Source organism: Talpa occidentalis, unplaced genomic scaffold, assembly GCF_014898055.3.
Source record: "Talpa occidentalis isolate TD23 unplaced genomic scaffold, MPIMG_talOcc4v2.1 talOcc4.11, whole genome shotgun sequence".
In the NCBI taxonomy this organism is placed as follows: Eukaryota; Metazoa; Chordata; class Mammalia; order Eulipotyphla; family Talpidae; genus Talpa; species Talpa occidentalis.
In genome coordinates this window covers 90,792,045-90,815,237 of record NW_023601104.1, presented here as the reverse complement: position 1 = coordinate 90,815,237, position 23,193 = coordinate 90,792,045, and the positions used below count along the sequence as shown (strand labels likewise).

Genomic DNA, 23,193 nt, shown 5'->3' with positions numbered 1-23,193 from the left:
CACCCATTACGTATAACAAAAACGGGTAGCACTGAGCAGGGGCTTCCTATTTGCCATAGCCCAAGTCCGGGTGTGGGGTAAGTAGCGGGTGAAGCGGCAGCCTTTTCCGCCCTTCCATTGCGCATGCGCACTCAGCCAAAAGGCGTGGCGCCCTGTGGCGTGGCGTGCGTGGCATGGCGCGCGTGACGTGACGTGACGTGACGTGGCGTGCGTGGCGTGGCGTCGTAGCGGAGCGCAGTGTGGTGCAGTGCGGAGGACGCAGGAATGCGGGGACGAGTGGCGGAGCGTGACTGAATAGGCTGCGACGAAGGGAGAGTATGAAGACGCCAGCAGGGCGCCGAGAACCGGTAATGGCCGTGCCCGCCGTGGGCTGGGTGCGCGACCAGGGGCCCAGCAACCCGAGCGCTTGCTCCCGCGGGGCCTGTTTGTGGTGATAAATGTTCTGTGGCCGGCGCACAGCCACACTCACGTGCTTCCCGCGTCCGGGGTGCTTCCCACGAGTCCCTGGGGCGGCGCCCTGTGGTAGAGCCCATCGTCCTGCAGAGGCTGAAACAGCTTCCATCCGAGCCTTGGCTGAAGTTAGCTGAGCCTGTTCTCGGCGCACTTCATTCACTGCCGTCATTATCCTATTCCTAGAAATAGGTGAAGCGTTGCGCTCCTCGTTTAGTCAAAAAACTGAGGCCAGGAGACAAAATAACTCCTAATTCAACTCTGAAAGCGGACTTGGCGGTGGCAGAATCTGGGATCATCATGGCGAGGAGGCAGCAGGGTGGGAGGGGCGATCATTTCTCTCTCTGGTAGGGGGTTGCCAGTTTCAGATAAACAGAAATTAATTTTTTGAGTATAAATATGTTGCATGTTCGCACTGAACTGGAGGCTCCATATTTTAAATGGCAGCCGCACTGGCAAGCCTAGGAGGCAGGAGGGCTCAGCCAGCCCCCAGCAAGTCCCCACAGAAGCCAGGAAGCCAGTGTCCAGGGCCTGTTGCTGGGAAGTTCCTCTCCCACCGCCCCGTCTCTCCCCGGGAGGCTCAGGGACAGGTCCTCCTCTGTGTCTCAAGTCCCTGCCCACAAAGGTGACTTTCACAAGGTTCTCAGGTGGGAGGAGGGTGTCTTGGGGCCGTGACCTTGTTGTTCAGGTCTAAGCAGCCAGAAACAGGGTAAATAAGAGAGAAGCAGGGAACCCCTCTCTAGGGTCCAAGACTGAGTCTCCCCCTGCCCCTCCCTAGTAACCGCTGGCATCTTTCTCTCCTCTCTCCAGTTCCCCCCATCAGAGGCCCCGCCAGGACCTCTCTCTCCTTGAGATTGTGCGGGAGTTCAAGAAAGAGAAAAAATATGGCAAGGCAGAGTGACAGCAATCCAGGGCTAGAGGGGGCAGGGGGATGGGGGCAGAAAGAGAGATGAGCAGTGGGGGATGGAAGAGGGCCCTCTTATTTTAAATAGACTGAGACATAAGTGCAACATGATTCACTTTGAACAGGCCACCTGGATTAGATGGCAGTTAATTAAAACAATCCCTCATTTCTCAGCGTTTAAAACTTCTTAAGTCTCACTTGGGGAAGGGTGCGGCAGGACTTTTTATTACTCTTAGCTGGTGTTCAGAAGGCCCATAAATACATCTCCTCTTTCTGTGATCCCATTAATCTTGCCGCCTCTCCTGCTCCTCTCTGCCAACAATCAGATCCCAGTAAACAACCTCAAGTGAAATTTGCAACTGTCAGATAAACATTAAAAATGCTTCTCTTGTCCTTTCCCATTGATAGTCCCATTAATATTGTAATGGAACAAAAAGTTATGAAAATGAATGCATGCTGGGTTTGGAAATGAATGATGCCGACCGCTGCTGGGATATAGACGCACATACATATGGATGGGCTGGGAAGGTAGCAGTGCTGCCCGGCGTCCACAGCAGGCTGCGGGGACCCGCCTGGCCAGCCGGGGACTAAGGGCAGCGGCACACGATGCTGGGATCACGCGTGTACACATGTGTCAGGCTGGGGAGGACGGCATGTGGAATCCAGAAATTCCACCCCAGGAAATACTGCAGCCACACACCACCCAGCTTTATAGAGAGTCAGCTGTTACAGCATTTTCTATTTTATCATGGCTCTACCCTCCCATATCTGTTTAGTCAGTGGTTGGGATTCTCTCCAAAGATACTAAGATACCCTCATTGATAAGGCTTTCTTGACATTTCTTCCTCATTTATTTTCCATGCAGAGTCCTTTTTAATACACATGCATGTTCTTGTGTGTGTGTTTATCTATCTGACAAATGAGGTCTTAAAATCTGAAGGTATAATACATGGGAACTTTATAAGAAGAAACTTCTTAAGGAGCATTTCCGGTCACATTGGCTCATACTGAATGCCGGAAATGAGTGCAAGTTCTATGCCTATTTCACGTCACCAGGAGAGAGCACAGTAAAACAACAACACAACAAACTAAAAACAGTCCCCTACTGAAGTAACATGTGGACAGTGAATAACCGTCTCCCCGGAGCCCGTTCAGGGGCTCCTGGTGGACAAAGCCCAGTTTTGTTCTTGCCCATGGTTTGCTCGCCAGCCCCTGGCACGCGCCAGCCCCAGCAGCAGCAAAGAGTGAGGGAGGAAGGTGACGAGGGAGGGAAAAAATGTCCATTTTGCTCTTCCTCCCAAGGACGTTTCTCCCAACCTTCCCGAGGAGATGGGTTTGGACACTTTGGCATCTGGCTGTCTTCACCAGGACTCACCATTTGACTAACTTCTTGCTGAGTCTTTGGTTTTCACACTCAGCTAACATTCTTTCTCATGACCTTAACAGTCATGTTATTACCTAAAAACCAGAAAAGAGTCATTGAGAGAAAAGTTCCATAGACCTTCCACCACCCCCATCCCAGAGATGCTTTTGATCCTCTAACTTTGGCCCTAGTGAGTTTGACCCTCCCGCCATCCACACCTGGAAGCCATCCTCACCCCTTGGAGGGGGTGAAGTCTCCTGGGGCTGCCCTCCCCTCACACCCCTCCTCAGTCTCTGCAGCAGCTAACATGGGTCTCCTCCAGGCTACTCCCTGCACCGTGGCAGGAGCCTGGCTCCTGACACAAGCCGGGTGACTATTTGTTGATGGAGTAATTACTTGAAAGGGAGACACAACAACTCTTGAGACTCACTTGTAAATATCCTAGTGTGTCATTTGCAGTGTGGTGGCAGAGAGACCACTGGTGTCCTAGTCCACAGACCAAATCCTGGTCATGTCCCCAATGCATAGTGAGAGCTGGAGGAGCTCAGGTAAGCTCTTGGCCTCAGTTTCCTTCTCTGTGCCAGACAAGGACCTCACATAATGTAACAATAAACCAGGCAAGACCAAGTCAGAGATCCAGAGTAACCAACATTCAATCTGAAGAGCTGTATGTATCTTAAAGCAACAGGAAGGATATAAAAAGAATGCAGAATCTCATTAAATTCTTGCCTAGAAAAGGAGATATATACAAATCTTGAAAGATTAAAGAGAACAGGCAGATACAACCCAGGACACCTAACTGGGGTTACCGGCAGCCTGGAGTGCAGGTAACATGAGTATGAGGGTAGCAGATTTCACCCTCTTTGAGTTGTGAGGCCTTGACATGATAGCAACCATAAATAAGATTGAGTGGACCCCAAAAGGGGCAGGGACTAGACTCCCTGGCAGAATCTCAATCAGTAGCCTCAGCTAACCGGATGTCTTGGTTTCCCAGGAGTTATATATTGTTCAGCTCCAGGAACATGTGTAATTAAGTAGAGAAACGTTCAAGAAATCAAAACTATATTTTAATATTTTTACATTAAGAAATCTGTAAAAAAATTTGAAATTCTATATACTTGCAAAGTTTAGGGGATTTTGACTAGTAGAGTGACAGCTTTCAACTCCAATTTAAATGTACAATTACTTAGTTGATTTAACACTTAGGGTTTTACATTCTATGGTAGTGGGAGAATTAGGGGAACTTCAACTCACTATATTAATTTCATGGATTTATTGAGAGTTATTTGAGTGATTGGGAAGATTTTATTTGTTGAGTCAGGAAACGTAAGTACTTAAGGAAATAAAATATATTACATTTACCAACGCAGTTGAAAATCCTCAAAAGTATTTAATGAACTAGGTTTTGAAATGGGGGCAAAATAGAATTCAAGGGGGCCCCCTTGAATTCTAGTCTAAAATAAGAATAACAAGCTTTGTGAACTAATGGATAAATAGGATAATACGTTGAGTAAGCTGATCTCAAAGGCCTGTGGAGAAATCCTGTCACGTGTCACATAAGGACGAACCTTGAGGACATTATGTATGCAAAAAAAGTCAGGCACAAAAAGACACAAGGATAGGACTACACTCACATGAGGACCAAGAATCATTAAACTCGGAGAATGAGAAGGTAAGGAATGATGGCCTCCAGGAGCTGCGACTGGGCTGGGAGGGGCAGCTACAGTTCAATGGATACAGAGTTTCACATTTGCAAGAGGAAATATGTGGAAAGCTGTTTTCTGTTTTACAACAATCTGAATACATTTAATGAGGATGGAGCTGGGCACTTAAAATTAGAAAATTGTATATTATGTGTTCTCTTTTAATCACAATAAAAATAAGGGGGGACCCTACAAAGGAATTGTTTGAACCCCTAAATAACTATCTCCTTCATACAAAAACCATCCTCAAAGACATGAAAACTTCACCTCAACAATCTATATAATAGGGATAATCAGGTGTGACAAAACTGCTGGACACCAGCAGTGGTAACACGCACAACACTGGGACAAGAGAAGCTCTTTTTAAAGTGGTTTCTACAAACCTAACTGAAATGACTTGATTTCAAGTCATTGAAATGAACTAGATGAACTTGAGTCACATCCTGAATTAGTCCCTGTAGTCAGCAAGATGAAATATGCTGATTGCCAACTTGATTCATTCACCTCTCCTCCCACAGCAGTGGGGGCGGGGAGGACTGGCTTCCCACTTCCCAGAGGAAAATCAGGGTGCTCTTCCCAGAAGAATGGGGGAAGTTGGTAGAAATGAGGAATCTAACTGATCCTGTGGCCATGGTCTTTCTGTCTCTGGCACTCACCCTTTATCACATGGGGCTCATCAGTGCTCCCAGAATTAACACACTCGTATCTTTTAGGTAATTCCTGCTTTCCCTTCTCATTGAGCACTTTGCAGCCTTGCATCCACAAAAGAGGAAACGCAAAGGTACATTTGCAGGGGCGTGAACACCTAGAAACACTTGCAGACCTGGCAGCATCTGGGCCTCAGCTTACAGGCTATGAATTCACTCCCTTTGCTCTTAAGGAAAGGCAAATATTTTGACCATATATGATCTCCCAAGTCCAACTGAATAGCTGTTTCCATATCTATAAACTTCTGTTTAGAATTGTATATTTATTGCTTTTTTAAACAATCAGGCAAATAAAAGATTAGAGCCCACCAGAAGGAAGTGCTCTTTGCCAGAGCATGTTGGGGTATGGATGGAAGAGGGGGGGCTATCTGGGTGATTCTAGCAGGAATTGGGGAAATTGTGACTGACTGGCTAACACGTCTTACGTGCCAATAATTACTCTTAAGTACATTCCATGTAGTGATTCATTTAATCCTCACCCCAAGCCGTTCAGTTTTATTATCCCTGTTTTGCAGGTGAGAAAACCTGGTCTGAGCGAGGCTAAAGGACATGCCAGTTACGTGATTTGGAAGTGGTAAGAACAAGTTGGCTCCAGAACTGACACACACACTCATTTACTGGGCCACACATCTGTGATGATCTTTCGTTTGAGGCTGAAAGTGACACCTAGTGAGATTAAGTGACTTGCCAGGGCTAAGAGCATGAGACATCCACCCACCTCCCCCACCACCCCATGCCAACCTCCTGGCAAACTGCAAGCCCAGGAGTATCCGGTCGTTCAGGGAGGACCAGCCATAAAGATTCCTTTACTGCACTTCTTGATATACAAGTCACTCCATTCCACTCGTGAGCTCACATTTTGCTAATAGGCTGATTATGCTAATGTGGCTGATTTTCAACCACAGTGACAAAAATAAAGCCATATAGTATTTAGTGCAGTGGTTCTTGGTCATGAATGTGGTTCTTAGAATCAGCTGGGGTTCTTCATAGACTATTGATTTGGGGGCTCTATCTCAGACCAATCTGTCTAAATATCTGGGGGCATCAGTATTTTCAAAAATTCATGAATTGTTACATTCAAGGACTATTGATTTAGCTAACCCCCAAAACATGGGGAACCCAGAGGATGTGACAGAATATTTCTCCATACATTTGCCTTTCATCCCCCAATAATCCCTGCCCTAGTAGGCCCCAAGGAGTCTCTTATTTCTGGCTGCGTCTTTTTTTTCCTCTTACCCACCCACCTCATAACTTCCCACCAGAGTCTCTTACTCCATCCTGATACACTGAAGAGATCCTCACAAAAGGAAAAGAATCCACCCCGAGAATCTTGTGTGTGAAACAGCTATAAGACAGAAAGGCCTTTCTCTTGCCAATCTGGTGAGGATTGGGAGGGATGCTATAATTATAAATTGCACAGTGGAGGGTCTCCCTGGTGGCCTGGGGGTTAAGTCTTAGCACTATCACACTACAGCCTGAGTTCAGTCCCCAGCCAGGAAGGTACCCACATAGTGCAGCAGACCTCTCCTGTCTTGCCCGCTGTTCCCCTCAGCAGTGTATTTCAGTCAGTCTGCCTGTTCTGTTGCCCACTCTGTTTCTGGTCAATCCTCTCACCCCTTGCACCTCTGACCTATACCCCAGTTCTTCAACACACACACACACACACACACACACACACAATTTGCAAAGTGCTGTGTTGGGAAGGTGAGGAACATCAGAAGCAGTAACAGGACCACTTGGGCCTGAAAGGCCGTCTACTCTCCTCTTGGTTCCTATATTTACCTAAACCAGACTGCAACATCTAACCACACATCCCAACCCCACTGTGTGTTCACTTGCTCTCCACCATGTGTTGCTGCTGGTTTCCCTTTCACAACTATAGAGAAGTTTCCGTACTATATAAAAGAGGCTGTGATTGGAGGAGAAAGTTTAAGAACACAGTTTTAAGATAAAGCAGGCAAGAATTGCACCGCAAAGGTGGGATCTCTGGAGAGATGCAGAAATTAAATGACATGCATTTTCTAAACTTCCATTTGGAGTTGGGTACTACGTTGGAAGAAAGTAGCTAGATCTGTGCCCAGAACATTTCCCATAGAGGAATAATTCTCAAATATTGTCTTGGGGTTGTCACTGATTCAGGAGGGCCTTCCGTATAGACAAATCTGAACTAGCAAGGACATTGACGTGGTAGCTCCTGCACTCTGTTTCTCACATGGGTGTGCCTTTCTTCCCATCTCTCCTTGTAATCTCCTTTACTAGTAACTGAAAGTATGGATGGAGTAGACAGATAGTCCATGCAGCCTCTTGTCAACTAAAGTAGTGTGGATCCTGAAGGAGCTGAAGAGACATTTTCCACTATATTCTCAAGCTAGAGCTGTCATGTGAAAGCTACTGTTTTCTGCCTATTTCACCGTTTCTCAATTCCAGTCCTTCAAGAGGTGGCGGTGGAGAAGAGGCAAGAGTGATGATGGAAAGCTCTACGAAGTCAGCGGGTTAGACAAGGAGAATTCATGTCACAATTGTTCATAGGAGGGTTCCGATTTTCACGAGTTGCTGTGGTCATGTACCCATTAATAGATGGCAAAAATAGTCACAGTGACTTTGATAACCACCATGGAATGGCTTACATAAAACTTGTCCTCCTGTTAAAACAGCTTTAAAATTTTAAGAAATATATGGAACATCAGTGCACTGGGAAAGCATACAATCATTCCTATTTTCTGCCTGAATGTATTTTACAGACTAGACTGCAACATATAACCACATATCCCAACCCCACTGTGTGTTCACATGCTCCACCATGTGTTGATGCTGGTTTCCCTTTCACAACTATAAAGAAGTTTCTGTACTATATAAAAGAGGCTATGATTGGAGGAGAAAGTTTAAGAACACAGCTTGAAACACAGTTGAAAGAAGAAGGCTCCAGGCAGAGAACAGCAATCTTGAAATGAAGACATTGAGATTGGAGTTGAAAAGGCTGAGGTGGCTGGGATTGTGAGGGCAGAGTATCAAAGAGAAGGGAAATATATAGAAGAAGAAATCCAGATACTGCTTTAGAGTCCTCATTGATCACAAAGTGTAGGGCGATGTCAAATGAATACTGGGGACACTCAGAAGGAAATACCTTAATAATGGCTAAGCCAGCCCTGGAGTAAAGATTACTTTAGACCCATACTAATAAAGCATAAAAACAAGCCTACAAACTTGACCTACATCTTTATAATCTAGCAAAACAAACTCTTTTCTCTTTGAAAGAAGACAATAAAATTCAGACACTCAATAATGCAACATCGCAAATGTCTAGCACCCATTCAGAAATTACTAGTCATTCCAAGAAGCAAGAATGAGGCCTTGATTAAGAGAAAGAAAAAAGTCTAGAAACACAATTTTTTATAGAATGATGGACTAACAAAGACTTTAAAAAAGACTCGGGGGGTGAATTCTTTTCCTTTTGTGAGTATCTCTTTAGTGTATCAGGATGGAGTAAGAGACTCTGCTGGGAAGTTATGAGGTGGGTGGGTAAGAAGAGAACAAAGACACAGCCAGAAATGAGACTCCCTGGAGCCCACCAGTGCAGAGATTGTTGGGCATGAAAGGCAAGTGTATGCAGAGAGTACAAAAATATTTGGCAGCATTATAAAAATCCTAAAATATTTAAAAGAAAATATGACTATAATGGAGAGGGAAAGGAAGCTATGAAAAAGAACCAAATGGGGCTTCTAGAACTAAACAATATAATATTTGAAATTAAAATTCCATTAGGTAACCTATTTAGCAGATTATACACTTCAGAAAAAAAATGAAAATATATAGCAATTAAAGAATTAAAGATGTAGCAATAGAAGCTATATAAATTGAAGCACAGAAAGAATAACATTTCCAAATATCTATATAGAGTCCTAGTGACCTGTGAGAACATACTTGTTGCAGTCTAATGCATGTAATCCAGAAGTGGGGAGGGGAGGAATATATTTAAAGAAACAGTTGTCAAATTTTTCCATATTTGATGGAAATTATATACCCACAAGTCCAAGAAACTGAATATCTTAGTCAGCTTGAGCTGTTATCTCAGAGTAGCTCTGGGTGACTTAAACAACAGACATTTATTTCTCACAATTATGGGGGCTGGGAAATCCAAAATCAAAATGAAGATATTTCTTGGTGTGGGTCCTCTCCTGCCTTAAAACCACTTCTTGTGTGTGCTCACATGGTGCGTGTGCGTGCGTGTATGCGTGTGGGCATGTGTGTGTGTGTAGCAGCTCTGGCATCTCTTCCTCTTCCTATTAGAGCACAAATTCCATCACGGGAAATCCGTCCTTATGATCTTGTTCTAAATGTAATTACTTCCCAAATGTCTCGCCTCCTAATACCATCACTTGGAGGGTTAGGGCTTCAACTTGTTGATTTTAGGGAGACATAAATGGTCAGTCCACTCAGTAAACCCCAAATAGGAACAAACACAATGAATAGTGTGCTAAGACATATAATTAAACTTCTGAAAAACAGTCAGAAAGGGGAAATCTTAAAAGCAGCCAAACAGAAAAGATTACTTACAGGAAACAGAAGAAAGTTTATAGACTTCTTGTCAGAAGCACCACAAGTCAGAAGGCAATAGTATGCCATGTACAGTGAGGGGGAATAAAAGTGTCAAGAATGGGCCTGGTTGGGATCCTGATCTGTGGCTCTCAAACATGAAACCTTCAACGTCTCAGAACCTCAACTTTCTCCTCTGTAAACAGGATTCAATGGAAAGACACATTTGAATTGCTTAGCAGAGTCTGGAATAATGTGGGTGCATTTATTCTTCCTAATGGCATCTGACTGAAGAACTGAACCTGTCCAGTCTGCTTCAACACCAAATAAAAACCCTGAAATGGAAAAACCCTCTGGGTGATGTGCCCCATTTCATCCCCACCACAAGGAGAAAAAGAAAGACAAATAAAAGGGCCATTTTAACTTATATCCTGTGCATTAATTTTCATAGTTAACTGCTGAACTGACTAAATTCTTTTCTTAAGGACCTTTACAAATTCCATCATTAATAAAATCAGACATTCAATTAGCAGGAAACTCTGATTGGTAACTGATCTCTCCTCGATACCTTTCTCTCCCCTCTTTCAGACTCCCTGGCTTGTCCTGGCTGGGTCCTGCTGATGTGCGACTTCCCATTCACCCCTCACCTTCCCCCACATCTGTTGGTGCCCCCAACAAAAGCCAGAAAAGAACACGGGCTGATTCCATTAACCTCTGTCATCGCTTAAATCTCTCTCTTAATTAACATGAGTTAATATGATTAATCAAAATAATGAGACAAACCTATTAAATTAGGGGGGCTTAAATGACAGAACTCAGCAGGAGAAATAAAAGCAAGGGGAGGCTTCAGAAGTGCCAGGTGATGAGAGTAGAGTCCAGGGGTGAGGAGGACCTGGGCAGGTGGCCAGCCCAATAGAGCCCAGTCCAATCCAGGCCAGCCCTGACTGGAAGGAGGAGAACATGGAAGGCTTAGAGAAATTGCTTCTGGAGAAGTGTTCAATGTGCCCATCTCAGCTAGTTTTAATGAGTCCCCACACTTTTTGGAGGCCAATCTGGTCTCTTAGCCTCCCCCAACTTCCAAATTCTTGGTCTCCTTAGTGGGTTAGCTCTTCCTGAGGCCAGGCTACTGGAAACCCCAGCTCTGCCCTCCATCAGTAGTTAGACTTGGGGATAATTCTTTTACCTCTCTGAGGCCCTAGTGAACCCATTTACAGGGGTGGGACTAATATTCCTCAGCTGAAATAGCTGCTCAGGGAGGCAATATCAGGCCTGGTGCCAGGTCCACAGCAGGCCCCCAGTCAGAGTTCTTTCCTTCCATCATCTTCTGGTACAACCAAACACACTTTGAGGTTTTATAGTGCTCCTTAATTCCAAACATATTTCCCTACCTATTATCCTACCAAAAATTTAGGAGATAAGCAAGGCAGACATGATTTTACAGATGAGCATGGTCTTGCCAGTATTACTCAGTACCTCCTGGGTGTCAGACCAGGAGGCCCACAAGAGGAAATGACCTACCTGGGACTTCTTCTGGAACCAAGTCTCTTAACTTCTAGGCAATGGAATTCCCATCACCCGTCACTCTGAGCAATCAGGAACTAAAACAGTGCACAAAAAATGCCAAGGACTGTGCCAAGGAAGAGAGGATGTCACTGTTTGAGCACCCATGTGCTAACAATTACAAGAACACTCGATTTCAAGGAATAACAACAATGGGGTTTATTTAACAAACAGAGGAAATGGAGTTTCTAAGGCCACAAGTGACTAACTCTTACCCCAGATTGTGTCCACGAGTCCCAAACAAAGGCCACTCATGCGAGATGGCACTGTCCCATCACCTAGGGCCTGGGGCCAGGAAGCAGTGGTCCAGGAGCCAACTCACATGGCAGGTAGATGTGCTTTCAGTAACAGTCTGAAGGCCAAGCTGGACATTACCAGATGCTGGACAAAACAGCAACAGAGACAACAGTACTGGAATGTGGTGCAAGACCATCAGAAGCGGTAGACAGCTCTCAAAAGTGACCAGAAACAGAGTACAGTTACCTGTCAGCAGTGCTGGTCAGCACCAGTCACCAGGAGGTGACTACTGTGGTATGAACTAATAGCACAGCAGCTTTTTGAGATACCACCCCAAGGCCAACAGTGTTCCCTGCAGGCTATGTCAGAGGTAGAGACACGTCTCTGCATAGGTCTATGGAAGTCTGGAGTTCTACAGAGTCTACAGAGGTCTGTAGTCTGTGGAACTCTGCAGAGGTCTGTGGAGGTCTGCTGAATCCTACAGAGGTTGCCTGCCTGATGCTTCTTTGAGACCATCTGCTGAATCATTCTTTCTTCGGAAACCAGGAGAAGAATGAAACAAGATGGCTCCTGCTCTGCCTTATATCCTCTTCAGGGTCTCTGTAAGTCTGATTGGACCATTTTTAATCCTAAGCATCTGATTGGTGCTGGCTAGCACCAATCACCTAACTTACATTTTTCAATCCGAATAATTAACTCACAATCTGAGCTCGAATCTGATTGGTGCCAAATACAAAAGGGAAAGCCCAGCACCTGCACAGACTTGATTTGCCCTGAGGGCAGCATAGGTTCATGGGCCCCAAGGAGGGGGTATCCATGGGGCTGGAGGCACACTGCACCCAGTGCCCCTTCAGCAGGAACAGGTATGACAATGCAAAAAGTGTAGGGGGGATATAGGACCCAGTTGCTGCAGGGTGGGTGCCCCAAGGAGGCTGCCATGTTGACCTGGCACTCTGCAGGCCTCTGCCTGGGGCTTCAGGGAGTTGCAGTGCTGGAGCTGTCCTAGTGGGGTTCAGCACCCCTTCCTGCAGCACTGAACTAGGGGCTGCAGGATTTAGGGTTTGCCTCTACTGCCAGAGCTTGGTCTGGCATGGGGCAACCTTGCCACTGCAGACCCAATGGGGCTGCATGCCCTGAGATGGCATGGAGGGGGAACCACCGCTGCCACCCGCTGCCACCGCCAGACACCTGAGCCCTAGTGGGGCTGCTCACACTGGGACCTGAGGTACCAATGAAGCTGGCACACTCCACTGCTCAGGAGGCAAGAAAAAGCTGGTTTTGCCCTGTGGTTTATTCCACAGGGATCCAGTTTCAGTACACCCACAGTGCCCACAAGAGCTCCTTTGTCACCCTGGGTCTTGCTCCTTTGTTTATAGTTAGGTAAAGAAACACTGGAGGACACATCCTTCAAAAGCAGGGGTGTGGGTGGCCATGGCTGTGTTCATCCCCGGCCCTTCCCTCTCCAGGTCACCTACTATATGTCTGTGCACAGGAAAATGCCTCCAAGCACCAGCGACTGGAGTTGTTAGTGTCGGTTAGGCCAGATTCTCAACTGTGAGTTCCCAGACACACACACTGAGGTCCGACAAATTTTATAGATTGTCTTCATTGGTCTCCGTCCCTCCTGTATGCTCCCCTTGCTGCTGTCAAGTCTAGAAAGTCAGGCGCTGTATTTTCCAATCTCTGGTAGCTTGAAGTGGTCGTGTGAGCAAGTTTTGGCTATTGAGATGGATAAATTGCTAGATCCTAGAAAAACTGCCTTTCTTAAAGTGAAATTGGAATAAATAAAATTGGAAAAAATGGGTCTGGAGCCACCTCTTCTTGTTTATTGTGGAAGTGGATGACGATACAGTGTGTGGAGTCACTGCAACCATTTTATGACCGTAACAAAACTTTAACAGATTTGAGGTTCTGTTAGGAAGCGAGAAGTGGGGAAACAGAAGTTGGGAGGACAACCAACAGATCCCACATTCCACATTCCTCCCCTCCGAGCTAGCCACTGCACTCACTGTTTTTCTCAATTCCTAATCATCTTTAAGAAGTCATTACATCTGTTGTCTTCACTATTCAACGCACTCAATGTAATTTGGTTTCCAATCCTGCCACTTTATTGAATCGCCTTTGTACTGGCCTCTCTGCAGACTTTTACACTCTTACCCACTCCCTTCCGCTCACCTCCACCCATCACCCTACTCATAATCATCAGGAGTTCCATTCACCCTCTCCCACAACATCACCCAGCTCCCCATCATTCAGAGAATACTTTCTGAGCACCTGCCATATGCCAGTTCAGTATATCCAGCACAGAATACTTTGCAAATGACTCTTGAATGCATGGTTAAGTCTTTTCATTTTCACCTCAAAATCTGAGATAACTTCCCGACTGCTCTCTCTGCCTTTACTCTTTCCATTAGCAGTTTGTCTTCCTTACTCACAAGGCTGACCTCATGGTTACTACTCCACAAGGGACACGTGTGTTTGTATCACTGTCATGTGGTGGTCTCAAAAGTCCTCTAATGGTGGACTACATCAGAATCACCTGGGTGGTTTTTTTTTTAAAAAAATCTTGATTTCTAGGTTTATTCCAATTTCAGATATTCTGATTGTCAGTAGATCAGAAGTAGGATGTGAGAATTTGTATTTTAAAACTCCTTAAGTGATTGAATGCATAGTCAAAATTAGAACTCAGTGCTGTGTGATGTGGGAGTTTATTGAAGGACACAGAGGGCAGCCTGAGTGGCATTTCCATGGCCATATCATTATTTTTTTTTTATTTTGCCATATCATTTTTTTATATTTTTTTAGACAATATTTGCTTCCCTCCCACCCCCTCAGATTGAGTCCCCATAGAATTTCCTTCCCCAAGGTACCCGTGCACCATCACCACAGTCCCCTGTGCTCCTCCCTCCCTCCCTCTGATCCCTCTCCCTCTTCCTCCCCTGCAGTATATCTCTGGTTTATAATTGTTGTTGCTTTGTTGTGTTTTGTACTGTTATTATTTTATACTTAGGTCTTATTTGGTTCCCCTATTCCTGTTAAACCATCCGATATTTTTCTTTTTCCTCCTGGCTTATTTCACTGAGCATAATTCCTTCTAGCTCCATCCACATTGCTGCAAATGGCATGAGTTTATCTTTTTTGATTGCTGAATAATATTCCATTGTGTATATGTAGCACATCTTGTTAATCCAGTGATCTATTTTTGGGCATTTGGGTTGTTACCGGGTTTTACCTATTGTAAATAGTGCTGCAGCGAACATAGGTGTACAGGTGTTCTTTTGAATCACTGTTTTTGTGTCCTTTGGGTAGATCCCTAGGAGTGGAATTGCCAGATCATATGGTAGCCCCATTTTTAGTAGACCGAGGAACCTCCAGACAGCTTTCCATAGTACTTGGACCAGTTTGCACTCCCACTGGCAACATAGGAGAGTTCCTTTTTCACCGCATCCTCGCCAACATTTGTTATTGCTTGTTTTTTTTTTGATATGTGCCATTCTTACTGGTGTAAGGTGGTATCAGTGTGGTTTTGATTTGCATGTCCCTCATTATAAGGGATGTTGAACATTTTTTCATATGCCTGTTGGCCATTTGCGTTTCCTCTTTGGAGAAATGTCTTTTGAGTTCTTCTGCCCATTTCTTGACTGGATTGTTTTTGTTTTTTTGTTGTTTATTTTGATTTTTTTTTTGTTGAACCATGTGAGTTCTTTGTATATCTCTGTGATCAGTCCCTTATCAGTTGAATGGAGTGCAAAGATTTTTTCCCAATCAGTGGGGTGTCTCTCTGTTTTGGTTTATGTCGCTTTTGCTGTACAGAAGCTTTTCAGTTTAATGTAATCCCAGGTGTTTATCTTTGCCTTCAGTATCACTGCTTTGGGTGATGAGTCTTTAAAGATGTTTCTGAGATGTATGTCTTGTAGTGTTTTACCCATATTTTCTTCTATATATTTTATGGTTTCAGGTCTTATGTCCAGATCTTTTATCCATTTTGAGTTGATTTTTGTGCATGGTGAGAGGCAGTGGTCTAGCTTCATTTTTTTGCATGTAGAGGTCCACTTTTCCTGGCTTTATTTCTGGGCTCTCTATTCGGTTCCATCGGTCTGTGTGTCTGTTTTTGTTCCAATATCAAACTGTTTTAATTATTATGGCTTTGTAGTATAGCTTGAAGTTTGGAAGTGTGATACCTCCTTTCTCCTTTGTTTTCATCAGTAGGGCTTTGGCTATTCATGGTTTTTTTGTGGTTACATATGAATTTCATCAGTATTTGTTCTATTTCTTTGAAGAATGTCATTGGGATTTTTATTGGAATAGCATTGAATCTGTATATTGCTTTTGGAAGGAGGCCATATCATTATTTTGAGTCTCAGAGCTCCCAAAGCTAGACTATAGAAGATATCCTTCCCTCCCCACCTCCTCATCTTTCCCCTTTCCCTCCCACCCCTTCTTTCCCCATTTCTCCCCCTCTTTTTCCTTCCCTTCATGATCTCAGGTTGTCAAAGATCTTATTAGATAAGAAACCCGAAGCATAATCCATTAAAAAAACTTAATAAATTGGACTTTATCAAAATGTAACATTTCTGGCCTTTGACAGACAGTGTTAAGAGAATAAAGAGGCAACAATTTAGGAGAAAATATCTGTAATCATATATCTGATAAATGACATGTATCCAGAACAAAACCTTTCAAAACTTAAAATAAGAAAACAAAGAGCACAATAAAAAATGAACACAAGATTGGAACTTCAGGCAAGAAGATACACAGATGTCAAATAAGCACATGAAAAGATGTTCAACTGTCTTTAGTTGGAAACTACATTATCATTAGTCATTAATAATAATTAATGAAACCTGCACTATCATTAGTCATTAGGAAAATGCACATCAAAACCATACATACCTATTAGAATCTAAATTTAAAGAATTGACCATATCAAATGTCAAAAATGTAGAGCAAATAGAACTCTCAACAATTTTGGAAAACAGTTTGGCATTTTCTAAAATGAAACCCCCAAAAAAACATACACCTATACCTAATAAATGTGCCAACCATCTTATTCCTATATATTTATGCAAGAGAAATGGAACATGTCCATACAAAGACTTCTACATGAATGTTCACAGAAGCTTCATTTATAATAACCAAAGGTTGGAAACAACCCAAATGTCATCATCACGTGACTGGATAAGGAAATCTGGTATATCCATACAATGGAATACTACTCAGAAGTGAAAAAGAATGGACTCTTCAGGCACTAAATTGAATCACAATATTATTATGCTGAGTAAAAGAGTAAGACAACAAAGAATGTGTAGTGTATGATTTCACTTATATTGGATTCTAGAAACTGAAAATTAATCCATAGTGACAAAAAGCAGAGCATGTTAGCCTGGAAATGGGATGAGAAGTGCCATTGCTGTAATATCCAGGATCCTGTGATCATTTATTCTACTCCTTTGCATCTGCCTCTATTAGTTCACTGACCACAGCATACAGTTTCTGTTGACTCACAATCTCTCTTTGAAGCAAATGGGAGCTTTGTATCTATCATGTCTATACTCGATTCTAACACCTGGGAGATACATAGAAAAGGGTGTGAAATTGAGCAAACAGAAGAACAAAGGAATGAAAAATGTATGAGTGGCAGCGTTTATTTTCCTACTCTTTTTAACAACTAAATAGGAGAGATTCTAGACAACAAATGAAAGAGAGGGTGAGGGCCTGGGCTGACCCGGGGGGTGAACATTTGTCAAATTCTGGTCATCTGTCCTCTGAACTCTTCAGAGCAGGTTGCTAACTCTGTGGGAGAAGTGGAAGTCAGCGTGTGTTGGGTGTGGAAGGAAGGGTAGATGGCGGCGAATGGCTAATAAGAGTGCTTGGTGTATGGCACACCTTGTGTCTCCCTGCAGTCCTGTCCACATGCCTACTCTGTTATTCCCATTGGTGATCAAACTCAGGTTTAGAAGCTTTCAGATTTCATGACATTATAGTTAATAAGGTGTCAAAAAATAGGGGAGGGTACCCACATAAGTGTTGCCAACATTCATTTCCCCCATGAAGTCAGAAGGAAGAAGTACCATCATCCTGATTTTATAAAATAATGGGCTTTTTAACAAAAGAGGGGGAGCAGAAATTCCCTTCTAGTAATAAAAAATTCTTTAAAAAACAACAAGCCCAGTTAGTTTTTAAAACAGCCATTACATTGTCCTTAACTTTCTCATTTGCTCAGTAATCAAGGAGTGTAGAGAGTGTAGAAAGCCCTGTGTAGATGGCCGAGAGATGAATAGGGGTGCTGGAGGGTCCTTCGGTGGGACAGAGGGGGCAGCTCCTGCCAGGAGGGCTCCCCAGTGCCACCTGGACCAGCACTCGGGAGAGACCCTCAGTAGGCCTCCCCCAAACACAGCACTGGAGATGGCAGGTGCTTGTGTGCATGCAAAGCATCTGCCCGGGCATCTAGAGAAACAGGATTTCAAACCTAAAATGTACCTGTGAGGGCATCTTGCCCAACCCCCCAGGAAGATCAGTGCCAGAAAGTTTAAACTGTTTCACAGAACGGTGAGACCACACCTGCCAGAGCCAGGATTCTCGCTGTATTATCTTTCTTCCAACTAACATTTCTCCTCCTGCATCCCCGGCACCTGCCAGAGGGCAGACGCTGGGAGCGTGCGTTCCTCGATCTAAGAGGGTGTCTTCTTCAAAGTGTAGGTTATGGTTGTCTGTCTCCTGCATACCAGCAGGACACACTTACCTGGGACAGCACAGTTCTCCTTCTACAAACCCATGTCAACAGTCCCAGCATCTTAAAGGTATTGGGGACCTACATGGGAAGAATGAGCCACCCCATCCACCCAGGACAGCAGAAGGTGCTACTGGCACCTCAGGCTGGGCAGGGAATATTCTGGCAGCTCTGCCTCTGAGAAGAGCACTCCCTGGATGTGCCAGGCCAGCGCCAGGGGGTCCCGGTAGGCTGGCACATTCTACTTGTCGTCTCCCCTTTCTCTGGAACACAATGACGTGTGCCTCCTGCTCCCCCTAAAAACTATTCCCACAAAGGTTACAAATTACCTTTGAATGGCCAATGCAAAGACCCACAAAGGTTACAAATTACCTTTGAATGGCCAATGCAAAGACCCACTTTCAGCTCGCAAGCCACGGACGCTCAGCACAGCCTCTGACCACACTGGCGTATCTGTTACCACGTGGAGTAAGCTCGTGGCAGCCTCCCGCGCCCATGAACACGTGCAGAACGGTCAGTGACACCCGACTCCTCACTCCGCTCTGCCATCCTGTCTGAGCTCTTGGCCAGCCTAGCCCTTTCATCCAGTGACAAACCTCTGACGTTCTCAGCCCTGGGTGCTCCGTGGCCCTGACTCGGCCCTTCTCTTTGTTCCTCTGGCCATGGTGTTAGCCTCGCTCTCCTCCCTGCCACCCCCTCCAGCCCTTCTCCCATGGATGTCAGTTAACTTTCTCTAGCAGAAGCCAAGAGACCAATGTCAAACTAGGATGGGCCAGTCCATTCACCAGCTGTCTTACTTTTAAGTAGTTACTTTTAAATAGTTACATTTTCAATGGCTATATAAGCACCGATATTGTATTTCCTCTTGGCCCACAAAGTCTGAAATATTTACTCTCTGGCCCCTTCCAGAAAACAGTTTACCAGCCTGTTTTAAAGCCCAGATGGGTTGCTGCCTGCTTCTCCTGTCTAAGCTTCAGTGCAGAGGCCCCCGAGGCACTGGCTAGGATGCAGGTTTCTGAATCCCAGCAGCTAAAGGGTCTGGGCCAGCAGGTCTGGGGCCGGGCCTGGAAGCTGCATCCTAACCAACACTGGCTGCCCACAGTTCAGGCGTTTCTCAGTGGTGGTCCAAGGCGATACTTATGAAATCTTGCTCTGTGTGGAGACGACCAGAAGTTACTCACAAGAACAGACACTGTCCTGCCTTGGGTCTCACAGTTGTCTGCCTGAGAGCCTCAGCAAATATGTTTTTCAACACAAAGACCACATCTTCTTCCCAGAGCCCCAACCCTGACACTAGAAAAGCATGGCCACCCTGTCCTCTCTCTCCTGCTCCCTACAGCACCTGTCCCTCTGCAACCCAGAGGAGGTGCTGTGGGTCTGTCTCAGCAGCAGGCTGAGTTCTCCCAGGGTAAGCTATCACTTCACTATGCCCCTGCCCTTGCAGAGAAGGCCCTTGGTCAACAGTCAGTGAATCAATGAATGAACAGAGACGTCTCCGAACTGCTGCATGAAGCAGCACAGAGTCCAAACACCGGGTCCTCTGTCTTTGACCTTCATGCCCAGCCATCAGCTCCTAGAGTGGGGCTTTCAGAGCAAGGGCGGACCTGGGTGAGAATCCAGTGCTGCCCGTACCTTGCCAGTTCTGTGACCTTGGGCGACTTGTGCAAGTTCTCTGAGCCTCATTACATCATCTCTAAAGTGAGAAAGATGATACTAATAGCACTTACCTCATACAGTTGCTCTGAGGCTTAAATGAAATAATCCACGAAAAGCTCTTCAGCATAGAGGAAACATTCGATCCCTGTTAATTATGGCTGTTATTCCATCATCTTTCTTTGTCCACTTCAGGCATTTGCTCAAGGGGAACCTGACAGGAAGCCTCGACCTTCCTCTAGTGAGGGAGCAGCGGGCACTCTCCAACCAGAGTCTCAGGGTCAGCCCATCGCAGCCTCCTGTCACTCAGACCCCACCAGAAATCACCAAGCAAGGGAAGCCCTATCTTATGGCCCAGCATCCTAGCGACAGGCATTGAACCCCATCTTCCAGCTCAGCCTAAGAATTCCATTCCACAAATACCCTGTTCCCTGAAGGATTAAGGCAGAGTTGTTTCTGGAGACAGAAATAGAGGACACTCGGCAGGCAGGGGCCAGGATGTGAGCCTCGGGGTCAGCCCAGCCCATCCTTCCTGTTACTAGGCCCCCAGGTAGCACCTGCACATCTGCCACGGAGCACACTTGTTGAGACCTCATGAATAACCACACACCAGGGACAGATGCTGCAGCCTCTACAAGAGGGTTCGATGGAGCTACAGAGGAACCCCAATTGCCCGAGCATGGAGCTGCTCTGGCCTCTGGTGCTCCCTGCCCTCCTTTTTCTCCTTTTTCTGCTCCAGTCCCACTGGCTTCCTTTTAGCTCCACCTCCTGCCGTGATCTATTCCGCCACAGGGCCTGGGCTTAAGAAGATCCCCACATTTGGAGTGGCCCTCCTTTCTTCCTTTACTCTTACTCACCCTTCAATGCCAGCTTATGACACCCTCATTAGGTCATCCCATGTGCATATCATAGGACCTCATACACCATCTGGGGACTCACCATCCCTAGCACTTGTCACAGTCACGCTGAGTTGTTTGACACCTTCTTCCTTGACTGCACTGCAAGCTCCAGGAAAGCAGAACTGCTCAGTGCCCACTCTTTTATCTAGAGCACACACCGGTGTGCTGGGCATCTAACAGGCCCTCCATACACATTTACTAAATAAATGAATTAAGTGAAGAAACGAACACCCAGGATCAGAAGTGACTCTCTCACAGTGGAACAGCGTGGAGATGACTGCACTGGGGTCAGAACACAGACTTCAGGACTCCACCCAAAATGCATCTTACTTCTCCGCAGGGCAGTGACATGGGCCTTTCCAGCCAGTGCAGAATGCAGTGGTCAGCACGACCAGGGCTGGAACCCAGGTCTGCTCAGGCCCTTCCTGGGAGAGTGCATCACAATCACCAGGAGCACTTCTTAAAACAGATTTCCTGATTCTGGGTTAGGTCCTTGGGGTGGGGAGCTCTGGAATCTGTACATTTAACAGCAATAGCTTCAGGCAATAAAGACAGAAGGTCAATATGAGGAGGAGAGTCCACACTATATTCCCCTTTTGGAGATTAAAATTCACATCTGCATATTAAAGGCTCTGAAAATTCCCCATATCAAAAGGAAATAACTTCACAGTAAGCAGAGTGTTCTCTGTCCAGAGGAAAGTATTTGGGGACATGACTATCCACACATCCATAAGCACATCTCCCTGAAGAGGCACAACCAAATGGACACTTGTTCTTTCAAAGAACCTCTATCCAAGACCTACTCAGTGTTGAGGATGTGCCGGATATCAGTGGAGAGGAAGATGAGCAAGACCCCTACTCTGAAGGAAGCTTGCACTGTAGGAGGTAAAATGTCAAACAAAAGCAACTGAATAATGAAACAAGCAAATGACAATGCAGCGAACTCATACTAAGTACAATAAAAGGAGGGAAGATTATGACTGGCCATCAAGCTGAACTCTGAGAAAGTGACCCCATAGATGACAGCTTGCAGCAGGGGTTAATTTGACCAGAAGGCCCAGATCAGACATTCCAAGTTCCTTTTTCTGTGTAAACCCATGCCTTTCCTGTGAACCTTCTGGAGACAAATTCTGGTCCCTAAAGATGTACCTCCACATGCCTCTCAGCAACCATCCAATGAGAAACCAGTCTCTCTGGGTTATGACTTGGGCAGAGTGATTTGGGGGCTTGGTATTATCAAAGTTCAGACATGTTGGTTCTGAATGGAAAACCACATCAGGAAGGAATATGCCCCCTTGTAGACTTAAAGCAAAGATATTCCACAGAAATGGAAATGACAAAAACAACTGGTACAGCTATACTCATATTAGACAAAATAGACTTTAAAGCTAAGACTGTAATAAAAGTCTAAGATGGACATTATATAATGAAAAAGGGGTCAATCCATCAGGAAAATACAACAATCATTAATAAATGTGCACCTAACATCAGAGCACCAAAATACATTAAGCATGTATTAACAGACCTGCAGGGAGAAACTGACAGCAACACAATAATAGTAGGGAACTTTAACACCTCACTTACATCAATGACTAGATCTTCCAGACGAAAAAGATCAACAAGGAAACATCAGCCTTAAACCACACATTAGACCAGATGGACTTAACTGATAGACATATACAGATATTCCATCCAAAAGCAGCTGAATATATATTCTTCTCAAATGCACATGGAAAATTCTCAAGGATAGATCATATGCTGGGACACAAAGCAAATCTCAATAAAATGAAGAAGACTGAAATCATAGCAAGTGTGTTTTCTGACCACAAGAAAGAAATGAACTTAGAAATCAACCACAAGAAAGGACAATGCCCCTTCCTATCCATCATCTCAAAAACCAAGCAAGATTAATGTATAATATCTCACTGAATGCACTAAAGTGTTTCTGGAGAGCAAAGGAATTACTTAAAAGGAAAATAATTGTTGAGGAGCCATTATTACTAATTCAAGATGTGTCAAATGACATTGAGGTGTTCTATTTAATGCCCTGCCATTACTATCATCTTTTAGAGAATATAAAAATAAGCATTCATCTGATGACCTGAATGCCCGTACCTATTTTCTTCATAATATCTTATGACCATCCACCTGGAATTCTCCAACCTTGGGAGTTCTTCAAGAACATAGTTCTCAGGTTAAGGAGAGGATGCTCTCAATATCTGAGGCTATTGAACTGTCAGGTAACTTTCTCCAGGGGGTTGGCAGAACAAGCTGTGCTCACAGAGGTGCTGCTCATCTCATGCTCTCATCCAGCAATCCCTTGACGTTGGATGGGGCAAGGAGGAGACAATTGCCTATTGGATCCAGAATCCCAGCCGACAGCTTGCCCTGGTTGACCCTCACAGCACAGTGTGGAGTATTTCCCAACATAGAAAGGATGGCTGGGTGCTGTAG

General features: G+C 45.0%; 1 long non-coding RNA gene across 2 annotated transcripts in view; it reads left to right on the top strand.

The window, feature by feature from the left end:
• Positions 1-229: 229 nt before the first annotated feature.
• The window catches only part of LOC119239344 (uncharacterized), a 39,772-nt gene continuing 16,808 nt past the window's right edge, over positions 230-23,193 (top strand). For both annotated transcript variants that reach the window (XR_008550519.1, XR_005123822.1), the window contains exons 1-2: positions 230-347; positions 5,643-5,701. This is a non-coding gene — a long non-coding RNA (uncharacterized LOC119239344). The remainder of the gene's footprint in view (positions 348-5,642; positions 5,702-23,193) is intronic.